This window comes from Pongo pygmaeus, chromosome 7 (genome assembly GCF_028885625.2).
Source record: "Pongo pygmaeus isolate AG05252 chromosome 7, NHGRI_mPonPyg2-v2.0_pri, whole genome shotgun sequence".
NCBI classification, from domain to species: domain Eukaryota; kingdom Metazoa; phylum Chordata; class Mammalia; order Primates; family Hominidae; genus Pongo; species Pongo pygmaeus.
Genome location: NC_072380.2, coordinates 74,887,433 through 74,908,609, shown reverse-complemented (window position 1 = coordinate 74,908,609; position 21,177 = coordinate 74,887,433). Strand labels below are relative to the sequence as shown.

Here is a 21,177-nt window from a genome sequence, read left to right as displayed (position 1 = left end):
TTAAGAAAATGTGGCACATATACACCATGGAATACTATGCAGCCATAAAAATGATGAGTTCATGTCCTCTGTAGGGACATGGATGAAGCTGGAAACCATCATTCTCAGCAAACTATCACAAGGACGGAAAACCAAACACCACATGTTCTCACTCATAGGTGGGAATTGAACAATGAGAACACATGGACACAGGAAGGGGAACATCACACACTGGGGCCTGTTGTGGGGTGAGGGGAGTGGGGAGAGATAGCATTAGGAGATATACGTAATGTTAAATGAAGAGTTAATGGGTGCAGCACACCAACATGGCACACGTATACACATGTAACAAATCTGCACATTGTGCACATGTACCCTAAAACTTAAAGTATAATAATAATAAAAAAAAACACAACAGCAAAACACAACAACAGTAAATTTCTCTTAGGGGGTAGAGGTATTTACTGAGGGTCCGAGGAGTTGAGGTGTTTCAGTGATTAATGTATTTGCCAGTGACCGCCAGCAAGACTCTTCTGTCGTAGCAGCAAAATTACATACTTATGTTTTGCGTTCTCTGAGGGGACATAGTAATTGATAAGAAAAGGATTATTTGATTCACTGGAGTATGGTCTTCATTGGGATTTTGTAAAAGGTCGAATTCTTCAGAAAAAAAATTTAGAATTGTCAAAGCAATCTATTCTCTTCAAACATCTAATCTATGTATTTCCTTACTAAGAAATCCTCTTAGTATTCTAAAACACCTGAAGAAAATGAGAAGATTGAAACAAAGCAAATTATTGCACATATTTTGTTATTGGCTGAAATGCAAAGTCCTGTATTTGATCTCTTTGTATCTTTTTTTTTTTTTTTTTTTTTTTTTTTTTTGAGATGGAGTTTCACTCTTGTTGCCCAGGCTGCAGTGCAATGGCACAATCTCCACTCACCACAACCTCCACCTCTCGCATTCAGGTGATTCTCCTGCATCAGTCTCCTGAGTAGCTGAGATTATAGGCATGTGCCACCATGCCCAGCTAATTTTGTATTTTTAGTAGAGACAGGGTTTCTTCATGTTGGTCAGGCTGGTCTTGAACTCCCAACCTCAGGTGATCTGCCTGCCTCGGCCTCCCAAAGTGCTGGGATTACCACCACTTTGTAATTACCAGGTGTGAGCCATCACACCTGGCCTGATCTCTTTGTATCTTTCTCTTTGTTGATACTATCAATTCATATGAAAATAAGCCATCCATTTATTCATTAGGAAAATGAAGGAAACTGTGTTGTGAATATAAAAATATCAGATTTGGGTAGGACTGCATAACTTACAATTTTATTTATTTATTTATTTATTTTTATTTTTTTTTAATTTCAACCAGGAAATGAGGTGTCTGGCTCCAGGCCAAGATCCTATGTGTGACCTTTCATGTCAAACCACAGGAGGTTTCAAAGTAGTTATCTGGCAGGCTCATGGGGGAAGCTGCCCTCCCCACATCAGCTAGTGCACTGCCATCCCTGAAGGGAAGTGCAGTCAAGGACTCAGATCCTGACCCCCACTCCCCTCAACTCTACAGCTGACCCTGTCTTGTGTATCTGCATTTCTACCTTAAGTGCCTCCATTCCGAGGCCACCTAATTGGGCTGCCCCTAGCTTTGGGTGCATCTGCTGAGAACACCTTACTGGGGGAGTCTTGAAGAAAACTTTCTAAACTTTGAATAGGTATTTTGTATTTTTTTCACTACTGGTCCTTTCCTCTTCCTCTCTGGGTCCATAAGATAGGAGGAGCCTTTGGTTCAGAGCTCCTTTGGCAGTGAGACCACCCGGCCATGTGCAACACTGTGGGAGCTGGCACCTTCATCCTGGCCTGCACTGCAACAATGAATAAAGGATTGCTGGTTACTTTCAGTTTGGTGCTTCCTAATTGACCCCTTCGATGTAGGGGAGCTTGGCTCTCACTCTCTCTCTCTCCTTTTTTTTTTTTTGAGGGTTAAAAACCCCAAACTTTTATTGAAGATTTTTTATTTGTTTCTTCCAAACAAACAAACATGGGACACATGTGCAGAATGTGCAGGTTTGTTACATAAGCATACGTGTGCCATGATATTTTGCTGCACCTATTAACCCTTCCTCTAAGTTCCTTGCCTCACCCCCCACCCCTCAATAGGCCTTGGTGTGTTGTTCCCCTCTCTGTGTCCATGAGTTCTCAATGTTCAACTCACACTTATGAGTGAGAACATGGGGTGTTTGGTTTTCTGTTCCTGAGTTAGTTTGCTGAGGCTGATGAGTTCCAGCTCCATCTATGTCCCTGCAAAGGACATGATCTCATTCCTTTTTATGGCTGCATAGCATTCTATGGTGTATATTTACCACATTTTCTTTATCTAGTCTATCATCGATGGGCATTTTGCTTGTTTCCATGTCTTTGCTATTGTAAATAGTGCTGCAATAAACATACGTGTGCATGTGTCTTTATAGTGGAATGACTTATATTACTTTGGGTATATACCCAGTAATGGGATTGCTGGGTCAAGTGGTATTTCTGATTCTAGATCATTGAGGAATCACCACACTGTCTTCTACAATGGTTGAACTAATTTACATTACCACCAAGAGGGTAAAAGCGTTCCTATTCCTCCACACCCTCACCAGCATCTATTGTTTCCTGACTTTTTGATAATCACCATTCTGACTGGTGTGAGATGGTGACTCACTGTGGTTTTGATTTGCTGATCGGTGATGTTGAACTTTTTTTATGTGTTTGTTGGCTGCATAAATGTCTTCTTTTGAGAAGTGTTTGTTCATATCCTTTGCCCACTTTTTGATGGGGTTGTTTTTTTCTTGTAAATATGTTTAAGTTCCTTGTAAATTCTGGATATTAGACCCTTGTCAGATGGGTAGATTGCAAAAATTTTCTCCCATTCTGTAGGTTGCCTGTTCACTCTAATGCTAGTTTCTTTTGCTGTACATTAGCTCTTTAGTTTAATTAGATCCCATTTGTCAATTTTGGCTTTTGTTGCAATTGCTTTTGGTGTTTTTGTCATGAAGTATTTTCCCATTCCTATGTCTTGAATTGAATTGCCTAGGCTTTCTTCTAGGGTTTATATGGTTTTGAATTTTACATCTAAGTAGTCTTCAGACCATCTTGAGTTAATTTTTGTATAAGATGTAAGGCATGGGTCCAGTTTCAGTTTTCTACATATGGCTAGCCTGTTTTCCAAGCATCATTTATTGAATAGGAGGAGATCCTTTCCCCATTGCTTGTTTTTGTCAAGTTTTTCGAAGATCAGATGGTTGTAGATTTGTGTTATTATTTCTGAGGTCCCTGTTCTGCTCCATTGGCCTACATGTCTGTTTTGGTACCAGGACTATGATGCTTTGGTTTCTGTAGCCTTGTAGTATAGTTTGAAGTCAGGTAGCGTGATGCCTCCAGCTTTGTTCTTTTTGCTGAGGATTGTCTTGACTATACGAGGCATTTGATTCCATATGAAATTTAAAATAGTTTTTTTTCTAATTCTGTGAAGAATGTCAATTGTGGTTTGATGGGAATAGCATTGAATCTATAGAATACTTTCGGTAGTACAGCCATTTTCACGATATTGATTCCTCCTATCCATGAGGATGGAATGTTTTTCATTTGTTTGTGTCCTCTTTTATTTCCTTGAGCAGTGGTTTGTAGTTCTCCTTGAAGAGGTCCTTCACATCCCTTGTTAGCTGTATTCCTAGGTATTTTATTCTCTTTGTAGCCATTGTGAATGGGAGTTCACTCATGATTTGGCTCTCTGCTTGCCTATTGTTGGTGTATAGGAATGCTTGTGATTTTTGCACATTAGTTTTGTATCCTGAGACTTTGTTGAAGTTGCTTATCAGTTCAAGGAGTTTTTGAGTTTTTGGGCTGTGATGATGGGGTTTTCTAAATATAAAATCACGTTGTCTGCAAACAGAGACAACATGACTTCCTCCCTTCGTATTTGAATATGATTTATTTCTTTCTCTTGTCTGATCGCCCTGGCCAGAACTTCCAATACTATGTTGAATAGGAGTGGTGAGAGAGGGCATCCTTGTCTTGTGCTGGTGTTCAAAGGGAATGCTTCCAGCTTTTTCCCATTCAATAGGATATTGGCTGTAGGTTTGTCATAAATAACTCCTATTAATTTGAGATATATTCCATCAATACCTAGTTTATTGAGAGTTTTTACCATGAAGTGATGTTGAATTTTATGAAAGGTCTTTTCTGCATCTATTGAGATAATCATGCGGTTTTTGTCTTTGGTTCTGTTTATGTGATGGATTACATTTATTGATTTGCATATGTTGAACCAGCCTTGCATCCCAGGGATGAAGCCAACTTGATGGTGGTGGATAAGTTTTTTGATGTGCTGCTGGATTCAGTTTGCCAGTGTTTTATTGAGGATTTTTGCATTGATGTTCATCAGGGATATTTGCCTGAAGTTTTCTTTTTTTGTTGTGTCTCTTCCCTGTTTTGGTATCAGCATGATGCTGACTTCATAAAATGATTTAGGGAGGAGGCCCTCCTCTTCAATAGTTTGGAATAGCTCCTTTTTGTATTTCTGGTAGAATTCAGCTATGAATCCATCTGGTCCTGGGGTTTTTTTGGTTGGTAGGCTATTAATTACTGCTTCAATTTCAGGGCTTGTTATTGGTCTATTCAGGGATTCAACTTCCTCTTGGTTTAGTCTTGGTAGGGTGTATGCGTCCAGGAATTTGTCATTTCTTCTAGATTGTCTAATTTATTTGTGTAGAGGTGTTTATAATATTATCTGATGGTAGTTTTTATTTCTTTGGGGTCAGTGGTAAAATCTTTTTATCATTTTTTATTGTGTCTGTTTGATTCTTCTCTCTCTTCTTTATTAGTCTAGCTAGTGGTTTATCTATTTTGTTAGTTTTTTCAAAAAGCCAGCTCCTGGATTCATTGATTTTTTGGAGGGTTTTTTGTGTCTCTATCTCCTTCAATTCTTCTCTGATCTTAGTTATTTATTGTCATCTGCTAGCTTTTGGTTTTGTTTGCTCTTGCCTCACTAGCTCTTTTAATTGTGACGTCTAGGTGTCAATTTGAGATCTTTCTAGCTTTCTGATGTGGGCATTTAGTGCTATAAATTTCCCTATTAACACTGCTTTAGCTGTCACCCAGAGATTCTGGTATATTGTCTCTTTGTTCTCGTTCATTTCAAAGAACTTCTTGATTTCTGTCTTAATTTCATTATTTACACAGGAGTCATTCAGGAGCAGGTTGTTCAGTTTCCATGTAATTGTGTGGTTTTGAGTGAGTTTCTTATTCCTGAGTTCTAATTTGATTACACTGTGGTCTGAAATACTGTTATGATTTCAGTTTCTTTACTTTTGCTGAGGAGTGTTTTACTTCCAATTATATGGTCAATTTTAGAATAAGTGCCATGTGGTACTGAGAAGAATGTATATTCTGTTGTTTTGGGATAGAGAGTTCTGCAGACGTCTACTAGATCCATTTGATCCAGAGTGGAGTTCAAGTCCTGAATGTCTTTGTTAATTTTCTGTCTCTTTGATCTGTCTAATAATGACAGTGGGGTGTTAAAATCTCCCAGTACCATAGTATGGGAGTCTAAGTCTCTTTGTAGGTCCCTAAGAACTTGTTTTGTGAATCTGGGTGCTTCTTTATTGGATGCATGTATATTTAGAATAGTTAGCTCTTCTTGTTGAATTGTTCCCTTTACCATTATATAATGCCCTTCCTCGTCTTTTTTGATCTTTATTGATTTAAAGTCTGTTTTGTCAGAGACTATGATGGCAACTCCCGCTTTCTTGCTTTCCATTTGCTTGGCAAATTTTCCTCCATCTCTTTATTTTGAGCCTATGTGTGTCTGCACACAGGATAGGTCTCTTGAATACAACACACCGCTTTGTCTTAACTCGTTATCTAATTTGCCAGTCTGTGTCTTTTACATTTAAGGTTAGTATTGTTATGTGTGAATTTGATCCTGTCATCATGATGCTATTTAGTTATTTTTTACATGAGTTGATGCACTTTCTTCATAGTGTCATTGATCTTCATATTTTGGTGTGTTTTTGCAGTGGCTAGTACCTATTTTTCCTTTCCATATTTAGTGCTTTCAGGAGCTCTTGAAGAGCAGCCTTGGCGGTAATGAAATCCCTCAGCATTTGCTTGTCTGTAAAGGATTTTATTTCTCCTTTGCTTATGAAGCTTAATTTGGCTGGATATGAAATTCTGAGTTGAAAATTCTTTTCACTCTCTCTTGACTGAGGGCATATGTGAACTTACTCACTCCTTACCCTCTGAGAAATAACCCTTCTGTTCACAATACCATTTGGCAGAGTTGTGTCTTTCTTATTCATTTAAAAAAACAAAATCACACAGTGGTAACACAATGCTCAAAAACTGCAGTGAGGTCTAGATTCTAATGCTTGGGCAGGAGGGACATGAACAGTGAGAGTCCAGTTGGATGCTCCTGCATTTGCACTTTCAGCTGTACTGCTGTGAGGAGACCTCAGCTGTTGTGCATGAGCTGAGCTTTACATACCCTAGATGTTACTGGGATCTCCTTATCTCTCAGAAGTTTAGAATACTTGGCTCAAAATGAATATTAGTCCTAAGTACTCCCCAAGACTTCAGCAAATTCCTTGCACTACATGTCACCACAGAGTTCTCTGTCCTGAGTTTGCAGATACAAATATGCTCTAGCCATGCATTGCTTAACAACAGGGATACCTTCTGACAATGGCATCATCAGGTGATTTTCACCGTGTAGGCAACATGAAGTGTACTTACACAAAACTAGATGGTGTTGCCAACTATACATCTAGGCTATATGGTATAAGCTATTCCTTCTAGGCTACAAGCGTGTGCAGCAAGTTACTGTACTGAATACTGTGGGCAGATGGAGCACAATGGTAAGTATTTGTGTATCAAAACTTATCTAAACATAGAAAAGTAAAATGTAGCAGTATAATATCATGGAACCACCATTGTATATGTGGTTTGTCATTAACCAAAATGTCCTTATGCAATGCATGACTATGTTTCAAATTCCTATGTGGATTCCATTTATATTTTTTGAAAGTTAAGTATTATTAATTTCCCTTCTAAATTAATTTGCCTCCTGAATAAAGCATAGCTGAGGTATTCTAGATTGGTCAGATCTCTGATTCCTCATCATTTTCCACAAGTAAACTGGTGAAAATGGCAATTTTACTGAAGATATGGAAAGTTAAGGGAGGGATTCCATAGGCATCTTCTGCCACCTTCAACTGTTCCATGCCCTGCTCCCTTCCCAAAGCCCAAATTCCTCTTCTGCCACATTCTCTCTTGGGCTTGGCCCCCAGAAGGGCATCCCACGCCCTGACTTCAGCTGTTCTCAGTCCCTCTGCAGTTATAAAATGAATAAGTTCTGGAGACCTAATGTATAGCATGGTGACTACCGTTAATAATATTGTTCATTTGAAATTTGCTAAGAGAGTAGATCTTAAGTGTTCTCATCACACACACACACTAATGGTAACTATGTGAGGGAATGGCTTTGTTTGTTTGTTTGTTTGTTTGTTTTTTGAGACAGAGTCTCGCTCTGTCACCCAGGCTGGAGTGCAGTGGTATGATCTCGGCCAACTGCAACATCTGCCTCCTGAGTTCAAGCAATTCTCCTGCCTCAGCCTCCTGAGTAGCTGGGATTGCAGGTGCACACCACCAGGTATGGCTAGTTTTTTAATATTTTTAGTAGAGATAGGGTTTCACCATGTTGGCCAGGGTGGTCTCAAACTGTTGACCTCAGGTGATCCACCCACTTTGGCCTCCCAAAGTGCTGGGATTACAGTTCTGAGCCACTGCACCCGGCCTGGATGTGTTAATAGCTTGAGTGTGTCAGTCGTTTCATAGTGTGTACATATATCAAAACATCACATTATAACCTTGAATATATACAATTTTTGTTTGTCAGTGTTACCTCAATAAGGCTGAAACAGTCAGTCATTGAGTCTGGTTTTCCCAATATGATCTTTGTTGTGCTAAAGAAGAAAAATCTAAAACTTTTCCCTTGAACTACTTTTCCAAAGCTAAACAGTAAGAGTAGTTGGCTCCATTTAGTAATTTCCACTCTTTCTCGTCTCTAACGCACATCTATTTCTTTAAAAGTCCTTATATTAGCCAGGGCATTCCAGAGGGACAGACCCAATACGATCGAGATATATATATATATACGTATATATATATATATATATACGTATATATATATATATATATATACACACACACACAAAAAAAAGAGAGTTTATTAGGGAGAATTGGCTCACAGGATTATAAGGCAAAGTCACACAATAGGTTGTCTGCAAGCTGGTGAAGAAGAGAAGCCTGGAATGGCTCAGTACACATCCAAAAGCCTCAAAGAAAGGGGGCTGGGGCCGGGCGCGGTGGCTAACACCTGTAATCCCAGCACTTTGGGAGGCCGAGGTGGGTGGATCACGAGGTCAGGAGATTGAGACCATCCTGGCTAACATGGCGAAACCCTGCCTCTACTAAAAATACAAAAAAATTAGCTGGGCGTGGTGGCGAGTGCCTGTAGTCCCAGCTACTTGAGGGGCTGAAGCAGGAGAATGGCGTGAACCCCAGAGGCTGAGCTTGCAGGGAGCCGAGATGGCGCCACTGCACTCCAGCCTGGGCAACAGAGCTAGACTCTGTCTCAAACAAAAACAAAAACAAAAACAAAAACAAAAACAAACAAACAAAGAAAAAAAAAGGGGCCAACAGTGCCGCCCTCAGTCTGAGGCCAAAGGCCTGGGAGCCCCACCAACCCCCACAAGGGGCCGCTGGTGCAAGCAGACCCAGCAAGCTGCTTCTCTGCCTTTTTCTGCCTGCTTTGTTTTAGCCGCACTGAGAGCCGATTTGATGGAGTCCACTGAGTTGATTTCTCTGGTTAGATATCATTAATCTTCCTTCTAACCTAATTTGCCTATTGGAGAAACATTTCCATAAAACAATTTTCTTTTCTTCTAATATTTCATCTTTCAAATATTTTAAAAGCAAACTAACACAGGAACAGAAAACCAAACACCGCATGTTCTCACTCATAAGTGGGAGTTGAACAATGAGAGCACATGGACACCGGGAGGGGAACATCACACACCTGCGCATGTCAGGGGGCGGGAGGGGGGGCCATGAGGGGCGTGAGGGGGCGGCAAGGGGAGGGAGAGCATTAGGACAAATACCTAATGCATGCTGGGCTTAAAACCTAGATGACAGGTTGATAGGTGCAGCAAACCACCATGGCACATGCATACCTATATAACAAACCTGCACGTTGAGCACATGTATTCCAGAACTTAAAGGAAAATTTATTTTAAAAAGTTACAAATGCCTTTTCTTTAGAATCACCATTTCTTTTCCACAGCATTCTTTGCCGAGGTCATTTCAGCGGACATGCCCACAAAGGCACACCCCACTCTCATATTCTGCGTAGTTGCGGTTATCAGGCCCATTTCCATCAATAGAGTCTACAGCCGGAAGAAAACTACAGGGGCAAGGAGAAAAGATCTAATCCTTTTTTTTTTTTTCCTTCTCTCCTCTGTCTCTGCTGTGAGCAACAGTGAGAAAGGCCTGAATGCTAATTCAGAAGTCTTCATCCTGCTGTAGATCCATCACTTGCAGTCTATCGGCAGGTTGTCGAAATACTAGACATGATGTTCTCATAAGGCAGGGCCTCCGATGACAGCCCTTCCAGTCAACACTCATGCCAGTATTTAGAAACTGAGCTTATCAGGGTTTATAAACGTTGAATACATGCAATTTTCCCTTACTAAGTTTTTCAGGATATAAGAATTGAGTAACGGTGTTCAAAAGTAAGCATTCACATGCATGATAATGCTGGCATTATCACAACAGGGTCCCAAAGTACAGGGCCGACTATTCAGTACACTGGCTGAATCAAAGTTACAGCACCACGGGTATCATCATTATTTTAGTCTGAAGCTGAACCAGGTTGAGGGTTAATCCAAGCAAAAATTCTCCTTTGTCTAAAACTTCTTGCTACTTCAAGTATAAATTGTTTCTGCCTGAATTATTCAGATAAATGCCTCCTTGGTCCATTTTCTTTTGCTAGCATAGTCCTAGTTTATAATAGAAGCAAATACCAGCTCACAAGGAAAAAAAATGGAAATGAACTAAGAATAAAGAAGAAACCATGAAAAGAAAAAGAAATACTCTATACCATCAGTATGATGAAATGATTTTTGCTTTCATTAAAGTTTAAAGTTCTTATGCCTCACCATAGAGGGATATTTAAAGCAGTTGTAAAGCTCAAGTGTTCATAATTTGACTTTTTATTCTGGTGAGAACATCTGCTTCCTTTTCTAACAGTCATACTTCTCTTTCTTTTCCTTTAAAGATGTTTTTCAAACTCCAAACACCCTGGTCTCTTAATGTATTCTAGTCAGATCCAGTACATTCTTTGCAAAATGACGTGGGAATCTTGAACAAAGTTTCCTGTCAGTTTAATGATTCAGTTGTTGATTTGCTGATATGTTTTAAAGCCATTTATTCTTACACAGCTGCATGTACTACATTGCTCTGTGCATGTATTTGTGAATATATGTATACATTTTCAGTGTAAATATACCCATACACATAAAACTAAGGGATCTATTTCATTTTGGAACATAGTTTGATCGAAGAGAAGCTTTTTATTCTTTGTTTTTAGACTGCCAGTGAAGGGTAGTTATGAAAAATATGTCATATGCTGCTTTAAATGTCTCGGTTAAATGCTAGGCTATTGGATTCATCATCATCAGCTAATGTTTCTGCTACTGGGCAGTGCGTTTTAGTATGACATTTTTTGTGGAACCTCACTGTTCCCATCCTCTGAGTTGACTGTGTAGTCACAGCCTTGCTGAGAAAAGAGCAGTCATGGATTAGTGGAGGCTTTTGGTTCCTCTTGCATAAGTCTTTTGAGCTATGACAGACATTGGTCAATCAATTCTCAGTTCTCTCCTCCTATCTCCTATTTTCTTTTGCTGGACTTTCTGGTGTGTCTTTTTTTGGTTTCATTCTTGGTACATTTATCAGTAAAAATAATAATTACAGTGAATATCATGTATTGATTATACACTGTGCTAGGCACTATGTTGAGGGCTTTATACATGATCTCATTCAATCCTTAAAACAGTCTTATGAAGAAGTTACTACCATTTTCAATTCGTAAAGAAGAAATTGAGACATGAGAAGACTAATGAAATTGCCTGATATGACATGATGTAGCAGTGAAATGTCAGAATTCTAACCCAGATGTGTATGACTCTAAAGATCATGTTTTTAATCATTCGGGTGTTCTGACTGCTTCTTGAATACAAAAAATAGAGACCCTATGGTTACTCTCTCTTTACCTTTTTTTTTTCCTGGAAACAAAGCAAAACAAAATACTTTAATTTTTTTTTTTTTTTTTTTTTTAAGACGGAGTCTCGCTCTGTTGCCCAGGCTGGAGTGCAGTGGCGCGATCTCGGCTCACTGCAAGCTCCACTTCCCGAGTTCACGCCATTCTCCTGCCTCAGCCTCCCGAGTAGCTGGGACTACAGGCACCCGCCACCACGCCCAGCTAATTTTTTTGTATTTTTAGTAGAAACGGGGTTTCACTGTGTTAGTCAGGATGGTCTCGATCTCCTGACCTTGTGATCCACCCACCTCGGCCTCCCAAAGTGCTGGGATTACAGGCGTGAGCCACTGCGCCTGGCCAATACTTTAATTTTTAAGACAACCGCAAACACCTCAAACAATGGATTATTGTTACAACACTTGTTAGCTTTTCACAATCTAGTTATTGCAAAGGCATATGGATAAATGTTAATGGACAAAGTAAAAAATGAGGCACCTTAATTAATGTAAAATTTAAAATAAAAAGACATTCAATCCACTGACTTCTAAAACAGGCTAAATATACCTCTATATGTTACATTCTAAAATTGTATTGCCAACTGTGGTTTGTGTCTTGGATTCTACAATTAATTTTAAGGAAATGCGTAAACAAAACTGTGTGCAACCTGCAAAGGGAAAATCATTTTCTCAACTTCATTTCATGGAAAAACAATAAAAAAGCTGCTAAAATTTGTTGTAGCCACACATAAATCTACCTATGGAATGAATATGATCACTGTTACTTTTGAGCTGTGAGGAGTATTCTGCCCATTGCACTGCAAATTGTATGTACCATACCTTGTGTTCTAGACAAGCATGATCATGCTTCTCCAAAAATATATGTATTTTTTCATTTCACACAATGAACACATTTCTCTTTTCCAATTTAATCTATGTGGAGCTTAACTTACAGTGCCCAAAGGAGGCATTATGACATGGTACTAAGCCTTTACATTTTTAAAGCGAAATCGCTCTTTTTCTTTAAAAATACTTCTAAAAATATGCAAAAATACAAATGGGACTGCTAAATTATTATGCATATTTTAGAATGAGAAGCATATCTTTTCTTCCTTTAAAGTGCCATATAGAGAATGATATCTTACAATCCGAAGCCACTTTTTAAAAAATCCAATGTGAAAGGACTGTTATGGAATGAAAAGCTTGCACAACTCCTTGGAGCAGTTAAAGGCGGCTACATGCAACATATGCTACATAGAACTCAAGACTTGGCAGCTTTTCTGAAATTTGAGCCCCCCTCCCATGTTTAATGGAAAGTAACATTTACAGGGTGCGTTTACATACACTATAATACAGGAATGATGTCCCTTTGCCAGAAGATAATATTGCACATTTCCTTGCTATTTCTTGGTTCCAACTTGATAATTTCTTAAGGTTGTAAATTATATAGCACTCAGCTAAAATATATTTTTCATAAATAGATAGTCACAAACCCTGCCAAAACACAAAGGGGAAAGTATTTCTCATTTAAAAAAATGACATTTGAATGTCACACAACACAAGAAACAATGCTTAGAGACACGTTATTGTTTCCAGAAGAAAATGGTCAGTAAACCCCTAAGGTGAAGACAAAAGGCTACCCTTCCCCAGGATCAGAGTGCACAAAAAGCAAAATGTCAAACAACAGTACTTCAAAGCAAAATAAAGGTCTGAGGATGAAGCCAGCTCACTTGTAATCCTGTTAAAGAATGAGAGTCACCGTTTAGGTCCAACGCACTGGGAACACTTGCTAGCTCAGAATGCAATATTGGTAGAATTTGCTAAGAATTCAACCAAGGATGCCGAAGGCATTTCGCCAGCTGAGGCTCGTTTTTTCTGGAACCATTTCTAACATCGGGATCAGGAAATCTGTAAACTGTGCAGCATCTTCATGAGGCCAGCCATATTTCTCCACAAGTACATCAAAAGGGCACCAGGGTTTCAGCTTGGTGATGTCGCAGTTCTCCTTTTCTGGTGAAAAACTCCTCGAAATATTTCCCCAACATAGCGTATTTTTTTTCAGAAGAAAACGGTCAGTAAACAGGACTTTCCTCAGCAGTTCAATGATCAATGCTATGTGATCTTCGTCTCTGGAATAGTCTTCCCCAGAATGTGGTTCAAACAAATAATCGCCCGTTGCCAGCTCAAATGCCATACACGCCGTGCTCCAGATGTCCGCAGGGGTGCTGTATCCCGCTCCTATTAAAACCTCTATGGAACGGTACTGACGCATCTGGATATGTTCCCTGAAGTGTTTATGCGCCCAACAAGCATTTCCCAGGTCAGCAATTTCTATTCTAATTTTATCTGCATTCAGTGTATCCAGGGGATTCACCAACAAGTCAGCCTCCCGGGTTTTTGCTTTTGGCAAATCCCCAGTACTGGAGGCTGAAACCGTCCTGCTTCTGTCAGTAAGTGGTGATCCCTCAGAAAGCACAGAACCGCAGGCCACATCTAAGGATCCAGAGAACAACGAGGTGGAAAACTCTGGAAACTGTGACTCGGGAATTTTATGCCATACATTTGGCAATTCACTACTGAATTGTTCATAGGAGCTGTCACATGTGTAATCACTTTCTGCATTTGGCTCATCAAGATTATATTCCTCAGGATTTGGGCGGTCTTCTTCATTATCCTCTTCATTGTCCAGTTGCTGCTCCAGTAAGAATGGGCCATTTTCAAGATGGCCATTGGTTTTAGGTGATTCTATTCACATAGGGTCTATGTTCGCAAGGTCCTGATCTACATCATCTTCTTTTTCAATGTTTTCTTTCTCAGGGTCTTCTTTCTCTTCCTGGTCCTCAGCTTCACTATTGTCCTTTGCGGTCTCTGCCTAGGCCGCCTCCTCTAATCCTGTCGTTTTTAGTTTCACTTCTGCGCAGTATTCGCCATCCGCCAGGGGTGACTGCGGCGGCGCAGGCGCAGTTCCCACCTCCCCCCGGCAGGTTGAACAAGTGAAAGCCGCAGCCCGGCTGGTTTCCGCGCCCGCGTCGCTGTCGCCTCCGCGAAGGCCCTATAGCCCCGCTTCCGCCGCGTCGGAATGAGCTCCAGGAAAGTGCTGCCCATTCATGCCCAAAAGCGGAGGCCGAAAAGAGAGAAACACCCTACAAAGCTGGAGCCTCAACAGAAAGCTCCTTTAGTTCCTCCTCTTCCACCGCCACCACCACCACCGCCACCTTTGGCAGACCCCACACCACCAGAGCCAAAGGAGGAGATCCTGGATCAGATGATGAGGAGCAAGAGGACCCTGCGGACTACTGCAAAGGTGGCTATCATCCAGTGAAAATTGGACTTCTTCAATGGCCGGTATCATGTTATTAGAAAGCTTGGATGGGGGCACTTCTCTACTGTCTGGCTGTGCTAGGATATGTAGGGGAAAAGATTTGTTGCAATGAAAGTTGTAAAAAGTGCTCAGCATGATACAGACACAGCCTTGGATGAAATAAAATTGCTCAAATGTGTTTGAGAAAGTGATCCCAGTGACCCAAAGACATGGTGATCCAGCTCATTGACGACTTCAAGATTTCAGGCATGAATGGGATACATGTCTGCCTGGTCTTCGGAGTACTTGGCCACCATCTCCTCAATTGGATCATCAAGTCCAACTATCAAGGCCTCCCAGTACGTTGTGTGAAGAGAATCATTCGACAGTTCCTTCAAGGGTTAGAACATCTACACAGTAAGACCAAGATTACTCATACTGACATAAAGCCGCAAAACATCTTGACGTGTGTGGATGATGCATATGTGAGAAGAACGGCAGCTGAGACCACTGAGAGGGAGAAAGCAGGTATTCCTCCTCCTTCAGGGTCTGCAGTGAGTACGGCTCCACAGCAGAAACCTATAGGAAAAATATCTAAAAACAAAAAGAAAAAACTGAAAAATAAACAGAAGAAGCAGGCTGAGTTATTGGAAAAACGTCTGCAGGAGACAGAAGAATTGGAGCAAGAAGCTGAAAGGAAAATAATAGAAGAAAACATCACCTCAGCTGCACCTTCCAATGAGCAGGACGGCGAATACCCTTTTCTTAACTTGAGATACATGATACAGAGGATCAAAGCATCTAGAGTCTCCGTAGTCACATCCTTGCATGTACACGTGTGGTTACATACCAACATATGTATGCATACACATGCACACACATATATGCATACACACACAGACACTTAAAACACTTAAAACTGTGTCTTATCACTCCTGCACTGTGGAAAAATAAACCATTTTTAAGCTCCTTTTAGAGTTTTTGTAAAAAACAAAAACTAGTGCCTTTTTTCCTAATCTGAGCCCTCAAAGCTACACTTACATTATCTAACTTCTCTGTGGAATGTTCTTATCTTTTTCGTTCTCTGTTTTATTTCCTGAGTCTTCATTCTTTCCATTTCTTCAGGTCATTGACTTGTATCCTATCTCTCCTAAAAGCTATAAATCATTCAATGTTATTTTCTTCAATTCCAAAGCAATCTTCAGCGATCTTTAAAAACTCTTGAATCTATTTTATTTAGAACTAAAATTTTTTAAATGATTTTCAGCACCCTTTTCATGAAGGAAGGAAAACTCAAGTATTATAATAAATGTTAAATATTTCCTTTTTTTTGTCCCTGAAAATGTTTTGAATTATTTTTAATTGCACTCTTTATTTTAGTTTTTAAATATATGATATTCTTTTCAAGAAGCCAGTTTCTTTAATCTTTTTAATTTTAAATATAAGTGCACTTTAGTTTTCACTTTGTTTTACCTACAAAGAATCATGATTTTCTATGTGATATTGAAAATGTCATTGTTATGATTCCATTCATTGATTCCATATTTTCTTTTTTTTTTTAAATTAGTACTTTCTTTCTAGAACTGACTGCTTTGACACTGCTATCTATGTGAAATATTTCTTCTTCTGTTTAACTATGTTAACATGATGAATCGGATCTGCCATGTAAATGAGAAGCCAAATAATGTTTTTACTGCTTTTAAATACAGAGGGGCAGGTGTCTAGTTTTATTAATATTGTTTTTATAATTGAATTTCTGGTGGCAAATTCACTTTTTGGCAGTCAGTCTCAATAGCCAAACTGAACCTCAGATGAAACAGATTGTTGTAAATAAAATATGGTTAAAGTAGAAACTTAGTTAGGACAAGTACAGCTTTATAAGGCAAGAAAACAATTGGAGACCTAAATGCACCATATGGGTATCAAGAGAGTCAATTTGTTTCACATGTGACACTAAAGAACAAACGAAGAAAGCACCTATGTCAGCTCCTTCATACACATCAAGATGAATCTGCCTTCTTTATGCACTGATTCATTTAAAGTTATTTTAGAATGTGAAGATTAGGCTGCTGATTCAAACCTGTTCATGGTTTAATTCTAAAATTATTCATACTACCAAACATTAATTAAAGCCAAACTACTAATAAAAATAGCACTCTAGTTTATTTGCAAAAAATATGCTAATATCTTAATGTAATCAGAAATTACAAAATAGCATTACAGTTACATTATTTGGAAAGAATGAATATGCCATTTCTTTTACAAGGCAGTTACTAAGTTGACTCCATTCAAACAACGCAGTGAGTTCCCACAATATTCTGAAAATGATGCAGGCTGAAAAACTGAACTTCTTGCGGAATCATGACCAAAAAGAAATGCCCCATTCTGTAATCTTACTGTTGGTTCACCTAGGCAGATGCACTTTTGGGTGGAGTAGAAGAGCAAATAATTTGAGTTAATTGTGAGGCAAGAACTGGCATTCCAGCAGATGCATTGTGAAAATGGAGCTTTGACAAATTCAACAAGATATGGTGGGGTGTGGCCTGGCATGGCTCCCAGGAAGACTAAGGAGAGAGGTACATTCTACATTGTCAGGAGCAGAGTGCAAAGGCTGAGCAAGGAAGAGACAGGGATATTAGCCTTGTTCCAGAAAAGGAGGGAAGATCAAGATGCAAATGGGCAGAAGCCCAAGGTAGCTTTGAGGAGAGTAGCTCAGAACAAGATCTGAAGCAAGTTTCTTTTTTCAGAGGCAGCCCAGAAATGAACCTAACAATTTTTGAAACCCCCGCAAAAGGTCGATGAAGTTGTTCTCCTACCAACTTTGTAGCCAGCTGGTCAAATGTTATGTACAAAGTGGAGAACCAAATCCAGCTTCCACTCCGAGGACTTTTCTACAGTTTACTGTTAGTTACTTTGCATCTCTAAAACGGGTTTGCTTCCTGTCCTTAGAATGGTGTGGGGGTCAGAGGGCAGCAGGTGCTGAAAAGCAATAAGGATGGAAATGAAGATTAATATGGAAAGGGACATCTGAAGGTAGGGGCTGGGAGTGCTTGAAGAAGCTGGTCTGACTTTTTCTCTGATGATGGCATAAATTAAAGATATGGCTTCAAGTACCATCAGTTCTGCTAGAATGCTGGCTTTGAAATGTGAATTTGTCCCAATATGATTGATATATTAGGAAACAACCTGAACATAACAACTAGGGAAGTATTAGGGAACAATTTTCCATAAAATTTCACACAACTTTTCTTCTACTTCACAGTAACTCAGGCTGCAATCCTTCTGTTGTGAATTTCCACAAATAAACTGCAGATCCTTTTCAAAGCAAAATACCCCATTTATTTTAGTATATATGTAGTTCATAACCATCTAATATGTATAAATATGTTGTATCATTTTAATAGACCTCTATTTTTAAATATATTACCGATGGAGTATTTGAGTGTTTTTCCCCTGACCCATTTTTCCCCTAAGTCTTGTGGCTTTTATTGCATTATTTCTTAGGAACACATATGTCTCATTAAAGCAGAACTTATGGGACATCCAGTTTGTCTGCTAATATGATTGGGATGGATTGCAAAGCGTTTGGAAAGGTATTTGTGATTGTGTTCTGGGATTCTGGAAGAAGAACCCTTCTGGTCTATCCTCAATGGCATTAATATAGATTTCTCAGTAGTCACAAAGTAAGGATACTTATCCAGTGCTTTCTGAAGAAATTGATAGAAACCAATGTGCCTGAAGAGCAATATAGACACAGGATGTGACTGTGAAGGAGAGGGACATTGGGAGTGTGGGGGCCTCCCTGATAATGGGTGCTCTTCTGGGGCTAACAGGTGTTCCCTACTTGCTTTTTGCTGCTCCAAGGTGAGCAATATACTTTGCAGTCTTGCCAGAGTTTCAAGATGGACAAATTCTGTGTATGTAGCAGGCAACTGAATAGCTGAGTTCTTCAGGAATTAAAATGCAGGGAGTTTGGAATTGACTTTCTGGCTTTGTGATTGGGAAGGTACTGGATCTGGCAGCATGAGGAAAGAAGAGGACCAGTAAATAAATCTGTTCTTGGCTGACCTGTGTATCTCATTGAGGTTCTGCTGGTCTGTGCTAATGGCCCAAAGGAGGTTTGGCTCCCCCCAGGAAGTGACACCAACACTTGATGAGTTGATGGTGAGGGTGTGATGGATAAAACCTTTTTCTCTCCAGTGATACAGTCAGATTCCACAGAGATGATCCTCAGAGAGCATTCCCTTACAATGCCCACCCCCCACCCTGCCCCACCTGGGGCCCTCACAGTCTTCCTGTGCTTTTTTAAAGGAACTGCCCTCTTTAGTTTAATTACCAGAGTAAATAGGCAACCTACAGAATGGGAGAAAATTTTTGCAATCTACTCATCTGACAAAGGGCTAATATCCAGAATCTACAAAGAACTCAAACAAATTTACAAGAAAAAGCAAACAACCCCATCAAAAATGGGCAAAGGATATGAACAGACACTTCTAAAAAGAAGACGTTTATGCAGCCAACAGACACATGAAAAAATGCTCATCATCACTGGCCATCAGAGGAATGCAAATCAAAACCACAGTGAGATACCATCTCACACCAGTTAGAATGGCAATCATTAAAAAGTCAGGAAACAGTTGCTGGAGAGGATGTGGAGAAATAGGAACACTTTTACACTGCTGTTGGGACTGTAAACTAGTTCAACCATTGTGGAAGACAGTGTGGTGATTCCTCAAGGATCTAAAACTGGAAATACCATTTGACCCAGCAATTCTGTTACTGAGTATATACCCAAAGGATTATAAACATGCTGCTATAAAGACACATGCACATGTATGTTTATTGCTGCACTATTCACAACAGCAAAGACTTGGAACCAACCCAAATGTCCATCAATGATAGACTGGATTGAGAAAATGTGGCACGTATACACCATGGAATACTATGCAGCCACACAAAATGATGAGTTCATGTCCTTTGTAGGGACATGGATGAACCTGGAAACCATCATTCTCAGCAAACTATCGTAAGGATAAAAAACCAAACACCGCATGCTCTCACTCATAGGTGGGAATTGAACAATGAGAACACTTGGACACAGGAAGGAGAACATCACACACTGGGGCCTGTTGTGGGGTGGGGGGAGTGGGGAGGGATAGCATTAGGAGATATACCTAATGTAAATGACGAGTTCTTGGGTGCAGCACACCAACATGGCACATGTATACATATGTAACAAACCTGCACATTGTGCACACGTACCCTAGAACTTAAAGTATAATTTTAAAAAATTAATTTAAAAAAAAAAGGAGCTGCCTTCTGCAGTGCAATAAGTCACAAGACTGGTTCCTTAATACTGGAGTTAATATTAAATTGGTAAATGCAAGACAACTCATACTAGACCTCTGACAACTGCTAAAATATTTTATTGTTGCATATCAGTTTTATTGGAGAGGTGATTTTAAAAACTATGTTTTATGCAGCTCAGAGCATTTTAGAGAAATGTCAAGAGAGAAAAAGGGGGATGAATGAAAGAGAGAGAAAGGGGTTTTGGTCTCCCATCTCATTTTAAGGGAAACAACTTCACTTTTATGTTTTATAATTGAGATTTGTTATGGGTTGAAGTGTGTTCCCCTAGAAATATTGAAGTCCGAACCTCTGGTGCTTTTGAAGAGGGTCTTTGTAGAACATCGAATTAAAGTGAAGTCATTAGGGAGGATTCCAATCCAGTATGTCTAGAGTCCTTAGAAAAAGGAGCAATTTGAGCACAGAGATAGACATACACACATACAGAGTACACCATGGAATCTACAAGACAGAGATAGGGTGATGATTTCACAAACCAAGAAAAGCCAAAGATTGCTGGTAAAACACAGAAACTAGGAGAAAGCCATGAAACAAATTCTGCCTCACAGCCCTCCAGAGGAATTAATCCTCCAACACCTTGATCTCAGATTTCTGGCCTCCAGAACTGTGAGACAATACATTTCTGTTATTTAGGCCACCTAATTTGTAGTACTTTGTTATGGTGGCCCTGGAAAACAAAAACAACAACAACAAACGGATTCTTGGTAAAACTTCATTTGAAAGACAAAGCAAAAAGAGTTCTCAGATTAAAAACATACGAAAAGTATAGAATTAGGGACAGGTGGGTGGGATGGAGAACTGGGGTTGTTTCCAATGTAGAACTCCACTTTTTCAAAGGACACAGACGGACCTCTGTGTCCCCGGATTCTGCCAAGATAAAGTCAAACACGTAGTTTCTGACATGGGTATGAGGTTGATGTCTTCATGGTGGGGCTGGCGCTGCATAGTTTTTGATGAGTCAGGAGAGCAAGAATAACAATATCACCCAACATTCAGATTATGTAACAGCCAAATGGAATGGTGATCAGAAAAGTCTGAGCAACTCTAGTATGTACTCAATGTGGCCATAATAAAAAGATATTTTATAACTTTTCATGATTCTGGCTAGTTATGTGTTTTCAGGAATCCTCATTTGGTGTAAACTATAGTTCACCTGTGCTAATACTGAAATCCTAGA

General features: G+C 39.6%; 1 protein-coding gene and 1 pseudogene across 4 annotated transcripts in view; both read right to left on the bottom strand.

The window, feature by feature from the left end:
• The window catches only part of NKAIN3 (sodium/potassium transporting ATPase interacting 3), an 802,780-nt gene that overhangs the window by 121,966 nt on the left and 659,637 nt on the right, over window positions 1-21,177 (bottom strand). The gene's annotated exons all lie outside the window — the stretch shown is intronic.
• LOC129042863 (SRSF protein kinase 2-like) lies at window positions 13,031-14,684 on the bottom strand (annotated as a pseudogene).